This window comes from Austrofundulus limnaeus, unplaced genomic scaffold, assembly GCF_001266775.1.
Source record: "Austrofundulus limnaeus strain Quisiro unplaced genomic scaffold, Austrofundulus_limnaeus-1.0 Scaffold195, whole genome shotgun sequence".
Lineage (NCBI taxonomy): Eukaryota > Metazoa > Chordata > Actinopteri > Cyprinodontiformes > Rivulidae > Austrofundulus > Austrofundulus limnaeus.
In genome coordinates this window covers 67,216-75,218 of record NW_013952597.1, presented here as the reverse complement: position 1 = coordinate 75,218, position 8,003 = coordinate 67,216, and the positions used below count along the sequence as shown (strand labels likewise).

Sequence of the window (8,003 nt, the reverse complement as noted above, 5' to 3'; positions counted from 1 at the left end):
ATATATATATATATATATATATATACCTAACAAATGGAAATGTTTCATAATTTGCACTTCCTCTAATGGACATGTCAGTAACTCCTCTGTAGAAGAAACACAGATCAACAGGATATGAGGTGAACTATCTGTTAACCTACCACATTCATGTTAATGTTGCTGGATAAAAATAGATTGTATTTATATCAGTCTGTATCTCTGTGGCTCCCCACAGACAGGACCACACAATCATCCTGGTCTGACTAATTTAAGGCTAATTATGGGCAATGATTATTAACTGTTGAGCCATGTGTGTGCTTTTGGGTTCTCTGGGCTTCTTGATCATGTGTGTGTGTGTGTGTGTGTGTGTGTGTGTGTGTGTGTGTGTGTGTGTGTGTGTGTGTGTGTGTGTGTGTGACACACTAGGGTTAACTATTATTAAAGTAGTTTAAGTCACTTATGAGTAAAACATCAGCATAACCATGTAAAGCCCGTGTCAAACTCATGGCCAGCCACAGCATGTTTTTGTGGCCCGTGAGAGCTTCAAGGATGTATTGATGTCTTTAAGTTGCCTTAAAGGCAGTATTGACCACAAACTACATCATCTGTAATGCATGCTGATTATTTAAGAGCACAGCTAAATATGAGTTGATGGAAAATTTAAATCATTTCCTTCTGAAAGATAAATAAAATGACTTAAATGATCTACTTTTAACTTGGTGACACTCACACTGGCCATTAGCTTTTAAATCTGATCAGGATTGAACATTTCCTCTAAACTTACCTGTTATATCTACAACAGGTAAGATACTACCTATTACCTTCGCTCACATTCAAAGATCTGGCCTCCTACTTTAAGACTATTAAATGTATTGCATCACTCCTTCTACATGGATGTACTTGTAGCAAAAGTTAGAAAGACACCGCTTCTGATCAGAAACTATGTGAAACAAAAAAACAAGCCGTAAATAAAACCTTGAAGGGTATGCTTCCAATGATGTAAACAAACCGTGATGCCAGCAAACACCCAGTCAGCCTCGTTACACTCTCATCATCGGCCCCATTTACTCTCTTTAATATTTCTGCCAAGTGCCCATCAAAATGGGCAGGATGGCTTAACGTAAGCCTGTCCTGGTAGCGCAGCAATAACAGATGGATATTTCTGACAAACCCAAGAAGCTGCCTCAGCACTGGGGCTGAATCATGAGAAACTTTTGTAGTCAGGCCTTCCAAAAGCAGCTGAACACCGGCTCAAAAAAAAAAAAAAAGTAGACTTTGACATGACCAGGGAGGTCTTCAGGTGAACGCTTTTTTGTGACATTTTATTCTCCATTTGCCACCATAGAAATATCCTTGGTGGTATTTACTCCTAACAATCCGACGTGTTTTGTTGTTGTGGAGCAAAGGGATCGGCATGACTAGAAAAGCCAACAAAAAGATGAGGAAGGAGAACACCGGTGCTGCATGTGATGCTAGTGGGTTCAGTTTCCCTTCGTGCTCAGCATGACTCAGCAGCTTGGAGAAGTTGTGCTGTTGAGTTTCATGTTACAAAAGAACAAAACAAACAAACAAAAAACAAAAAGGAGTTTACTGTAAAAAACRTCACGTGTGTCGGAATCAGGAAGATTAGATCTGACATAATAAAACTCCGATGACATGACATTTAAATCCATTTTAATAAACAAATCTACACAGACACACAGGTCACAGGTATGTATTTTAAAATTAAAATATAATTCCACTCTTCATCCAGACACATGAACATGTGCACACATGTGTTTTGCACCTACCAGTGGTAACTTGACACCTCTCTGTCGTCTTCTCAGGCGTTGAACAAACGCAGTCACAGCACGAGGAGCAATTAAATATACTCCCAGGTCAGGTGGGAGGAGCCAGTAAGCTCTGTATGTTCAGGTGTGGTGTATTTTTTTTCTTTTACTCCAGGTATGGCACACGGCCAAACCCGGTCGTTATGAGATTTAGAAATAACAGCCCACGCACCTTTTGGGTTTGCAGACAGACGCTGGCTCCTKTCCCCTCCTGAAGGAAGACTGAGCCGAAGCTGAAGACATGACAGGTGTRCTCCACAGAGGAGGAGGAGGAGGATTAACCCACAGGACTCCTCTGAAGCAACACACAAATGATGATGACGTCACTGTGTTTAAACGGCTCACTCAGGTGGCAGCTAACACCTCAGTGGTTAGTTTTCACACAATGTTCTGGATGTAGAACAGAACAACACAGATGTTTTGATGTGGGAGCTGACAAAGCAGGTTTCTGAAAAAGGTGGTTTTATTTGTCTTTTGTGTTAAAAAGGAGTTCAACACAAAAGGCTAACTTTGTTGGAAAAATTGAATCTAATTTCTTGGAGAAAGTGGAGTAGTGTGTTGTAGGTGCTGTGATCTTTGGGATTSCAGCAGTGCTAATATTTAATACAAAATAAAGTAAATATACAACATCCCCAGACACCAGACAGATGGACTGATGCTGCCTCTGTGGTGTTGTGGACTCTGTGCTGGTCTGTGGTGAAGAGGGAGCAGGTTCTGTACCGTGGCTAGTTCCTACRTTTACCTGTGGTCTCAAACTCTGGGTAGTGACCAGAAGAAGACTGTGGATCAAGGTGGTCAATACGAATTTTCTCCACAGAATACTCTCTCTAACAAAAAGGGTGATGAAAGATAGATGYACACTTTATAGACCCTTGTTGGGGAAATTTGTCTTAGACATTGTGAGCTAAACAAAGCTGCTCCCACAACTAARTAATTAAAAGTAAAAAWTTGTCATTGATGAAAAGCTGACATGGTAATCTCATACTAGAAAACATTACCGTCACCCAACAAATGTACAGTATTTTATTAGWTGAAATTATTGAAATGTTATGATTTAGTAAATTATTTTACAGGTTATAAGGCTAAAAAACACATTACTTTTAGTACTTTTGTTGAGAGAAAGTGTGGCTATAACCTCTAAGGAATTGAGATGAGAAAAAACTGCAATTTTGAATGTTTAAAAGAAAGAAGTACTTCAGCTCAAGGAATGCAACTGTGAAATAATCCATCCATCCATTATTACCCATTTATTCCATTTCTAGGGTCACAGGAGTCACTGGTGCCCATATCCAGCAGTCACAGTGCGAGAGGCGGGGTACACCCTGGACAGGTCGCAAGTCCATCACAGGGACACACATAGAGACAAACGAGACAAACAACCATTCACTCTCTCATTCACACCTAGGGACAATTTAGAGTTATCAGTTAACCTAACAGTCATGTTTTTGGTCTGTGGGAGGAAGCCAGAGTGCCCGGAGAGAACCCACGCATGCACGGAGAGAACATGCAAACTCTACCCAGAAAGRTCCCTGGACTGGGATTTGAACCGGAGACCTTCTTGCTGAGAGGCATCAGCTCTACCAACTGAGCCACCATGAATAGTCTCAAGGTTAATGTTAATGCTGGAAAAGTTTGTATATTTATGAGAATAATAAAGGTTAGTTTGTTTAAATATGTTTATCTACTGTATGTAATATGTGTGCGTTGATGTAATGTTTTGTTCAGGAAGAACCCGATATAGTATTAATTATTTGTTTGAATTTAATTTTGGGGGGTAAAAAAGTGGCAGAAACCAACCCACAAAGACCAGAGCGTCAGCATCATGACAAAAGACTATATGTTTACTTTATTTACTGTATCATTCTGATCGATGKAGGGACAAATTGATTTTAATTCTAAACCGTTAGAGATCACAGCTCGTTTTGTGAGTTGAGGAGTGGGATCAGACAGTATCCTCCATGCAAGTCTGAGGACAGACTGACTGCAGGGAGGAGTTATCAGCTGCTCCTATCACCTTCATTGCATTTTGTACCATACGACTATATTTAGATTTTAGATGCACAGAGAGATTACCATACCACGCTGACATCCCAAACCTGATGATACTTTCCAATACAGCCTGATGTATCTAAAACAGGTAAGATACTGCCCCAACTCTACCTAAAAAAAATACAGTCTCTGCTGTCAGCGAGAGCACATCATACTAACTTGAATTCCCCACTTGAACAGATTAGCGAGGCAAACACCCAGATACAGTATCTGTAAGAACAGACCTGGTTTGTTTTCTGGTCATGAATCAAAAGCTGGGAGTTGTCTATTGACTTAGGGTCAATCAGCATCTCTGTTTTCTTGACTTTAATAGAAGAGCTGGTCATCACACCATTGAACAAAAGATTGAACCTCATTAAGATATGATGAGGGGTCCGTGTTTTCATACAGCAAGCAGAGAATAGCAGTATATTCAGATGTTTTAAAAATACCCGCGACAGGTGCTGATGCAATCATTTGTGTAAATAGTGAAGAGGACAGATGAACCAACAACCTTGGGAAACCCCAGCACTCATGGACCTTGACTCTGATAAGGTGTTCTTGACTAACAAGCTGTGATTTGTTTGTAAAAAAAAATGAATAAATAAAACAATTAAAACCACATAATAAGAAAAGGATAAAGATTTATCTGCTGTAATTTCTTAGTGCGAGAGTTGGCGGTTGGATTCCCTGGCTATTCAGTCACATGTCGAAGTGTCCCTGGGCAAGACACTGAACCCCCCAAATGCCTCTGATGTTACTGTTACCAATCTTTATTTCCACCACCAAAAGGCAAAAAGTGGTGTGATAAKGTGTGTCAAATGTCTGACTGTTAGCAAAATATCTCATGAACCAGTTGCTGGACTTTAACAAAACTTTCAGAAAGTAATTAATGAACAGAAATCTACAACTGATAAACAACTGGAGTTGATTCATTTGGCTGAGGCAGTCTGGTGGCTATAAAATGATTATAACTGTCAGATATTAAATCATAATGTGATGTGGTAGTAGCTGAGAGTCACTCTCAACATGTAACCTGAGCGTAGCATCTTGCAGTATAGTGTGACATCATGAATTTTATCCTTTCCCTGGTTTGCCTGCTAACTTCTCATCATTAGATAATTTTAGTTTTAAACTCAGCGGGCAACATTTTTTTATATTAATCCCCTGGTGAGGAAATGAATTCTCTGCATTTTTCCCATCGCACACACATTCCTTCAAARATTACTAGATGGTTCATTTCATGTGAGTGATAAAAAATATTATCTCTTAAAGTTGGGCTGAGAGTCTGATCTGTAAAACTTATCTGCTAATTTATCAAAAGCAGTTTTCAAAATAACACCCGTCAAACAGAATGTTGAAATATTTTAATTTCCATTATTGCTCAATAAAACATATTCAGACACAAATATGTTATGTTTTCCAATACAGTACTGTGCAGAAAACCACACAGAAAGTAATCTTTGTTAATGCATATAAGTGGCCTAACTTTTCATGTATAAACGTTAAATCAAATGTTTTTTCAAGCAGTCCTGACATCTGCTTTTGTTTTTATTTCCTGTTTTTTGTCTGTTTTTTGTTAGGTCATGGGTGTGCCGCTGCTCCACTTTGTCCCACCTCAATAACTGGCAGCTCATTTGTCCTTATGGCACCTTCAGTCATCACTGATGATATAAGATAAAGTTCAGTTTTTGTCACGCCCAATCTTCGACAGTTAGGCAGGACATGCTGGCACAGATTTTTAATAGGACATCATTAAATTGTCAAAAATAACACACCTTTTTGTTGACAAGAAGCAGAAACTTGACAAACTCATATATTTCTGTGGATTCTCAGTCATCCAGGACATGGGGAATTAAAAGAACAAAGACAAAGCAACTGGACTTCTGCACTGAAAAAAGGATTTTTGGGTGTAGTAACATTTATTTTATCATTCTTTTAAATTTTACAAAAAAAATCAAAATTTCTAAACTACTATTTACTAAATAAACAATACACATTTTGTTTTATATCAATATTACTGTACAAAAAAGTAAATGCTAATATTATATTACCAGTAATACGTAAGTGCTTTTTCTGGACAGCACATAAACAAGAATATATTAAATAAYTTCTACTCTTCTGGGCTAAAACTGAGGGTGCATGCACACACAAAGGCTGCTGCTCCTCATTCCCTTGCTTCACTTTTCAAGGAGAGGACAAGACATGGTCGAAATAAAACATAAGTTGTCTGGTTTCCTTTGCTTGAATACATTTGTTGGTGTTGTAGGGGTCACCTCGAGCGAAGAAACAAGATTTACTGCCTCAAAGCAGGTCTCGGACAGGCCTGACGAGGAGGCAGGAACACTGAACTCTATTTTAGGCCATGAAAGGTCATTTCAACCTAGAAGAGAATTTGAGAGTTCTCTTAATCAGATAATGAACAGAACAATCTTTTCTGTTCGTGATTCATTTGTTGTTTAACTAAGAATGTTTATGCATTTGTTAATCATAATAATGACTGTCACAAAGAAGATGGAATCACTTCTACTCTTTTATCGTGCCTAAAAGATTAATTAATGGTATAAAAATCACAGAGAAAATCATCACCATGTTTTCATTGTGTTTTTATATAAATCACTGTTTTTATTTTACTGGAAACATCAGTAATATACTTTTGAGTTTTTCTTGAGAAAATCTTTCATTTATCTGGACCAACAAATGGCTCAGACTGATTACTTAAATAGAAATGTTAATTAATCATCATAAATGTTTTACAGTGATTTCTCTTAGAGTCTATCAGAAAGAAAAGCTAAAGAAGAGGTTATCATTCTGTTGTGACAGCCACAGAATGTRTCCTTGACTGGCGCCAGCTGGCAAAGCTCTTATCTTCCTTTCTTTCTCTGACTCATTCTTAACGCTTGAGGGCGGAACCAAATTCGTCCGCTTCTATTACTAACACGGACGTCTTTGAGAGACGGGCACACTTCTTCCTGAATGCCAACTGGTAAGATGCTGGTTTTCTTCGGAGGAACCAGCTCGGCCTCGGATCTCGCCCATAAGCCAAATAGGGGAGATCTGACGGCCCGGACAGTAAGCACGCCGCTACTGTCCACATTGAGACTCAGGTCTCTTAAGTGTCTTTAACTCCCGAGGGGAGAACTTTTATTTTGAAGGACAACCGGAAGCTCCAGCTCGAATCTTTCTGGCGAAGTTCGAAGCAGACAAAGTTGCCTAAAATAAACACTTTCTCGCCGACGAACAGTGAGCGGGCCGAACGGACATTCCCTGACTGGTCTGAGGTGAGGCGGTATTTGCCCGGAKTGTGGTCAAGAAGCCAGCAACAGGTAAAMGCTGTYGTGTTCCGGGGTGACGTGTCATGTGGACTTCTGAGCGCAGAGAGGACGATGCTGATCYGGTTGTSACATACCCTTAACAAAATAAAAGCAGAAACACTAACCTTATTTTCAAACCTTTTCTTATTCTTTATTTGCCAACCTTAAGTTAAAAGTGCCAGTAAATTGTTTGGTTGTTACATCAGAACTGACGTTTTACTGTTCTATATAAGTAATCTGAGTTTAATATGAACTGAAATTCGGACGCAAGTTTTACCTCATTTTAACTCTGACGCTTTTTATAGGAATCACCACAATCAGGTGTACTTATGATCTGTTCAATTTGTGTAAATAAATGATTGCATAATCTTTATTAATCAACTTGAACTCGTCTGAAAGTTCCCTTATTGTGTCACTTTTCACTTTGCACAGTCAAAAATATTAAAGTAATGAGGAATATACCTTGGTAAAAACTTCTCTCATAACTAAGTTATGAGAAGTATRTAAGGAGGCTTATTTTACATAAGTCTACTTCCTACAGTGTGCAATAGTTTGATGTCTCAATGTAGGTGATATTTAGTTGTCAGGGAACAGAGAATGCATGTTGTAGCATTGTAGCATTCTGCTGTGTTTGGCTGTTTGTCATGTGACTGCAGTGGAGGATTGTGGGTAGGATTCATGTTTGTTGTTGTTAAAACATTTTAGGGAATTGGTTAACATTGTTCTTTCAGCAATGAGTCTGTTGTGTTACTCTAATTTATGTGTTCATTAATTGTTAACTTGTGTTAAACCGTTCAGCAGAAGTAACCATAAGTGAGAGTGGTAGGCCTAGTCATTAATAAGACCTGTGAGT

The 8,003-nt window shown here is 38.7% G+C and overlaps 1 protein-coding gene across 1 annotated transcript in view; it reads right to left on the bottom strand.

The window, feature by feature from the left end:
- LOC106524653 (sodium- and chloride-dependent GABA transporter 2) overlaps nt 1-1,790 on the bottom strand; it is a 36,237-nt gene extending 34,447 nt beyond the window's left edge. Inside the window, exon 1 of the mRNA XM_014018547.1 lies at nt 1,770-1,790. The gene's annotated coding sequence lies outside the window, so the exon portion shown is untranslated. The remainder of the gene's footprint in view (nt 1-1,769) is intronic.
- Between the last annotated feature and the right edge of the window lie 6,213 nt (nt 1,791-8,003).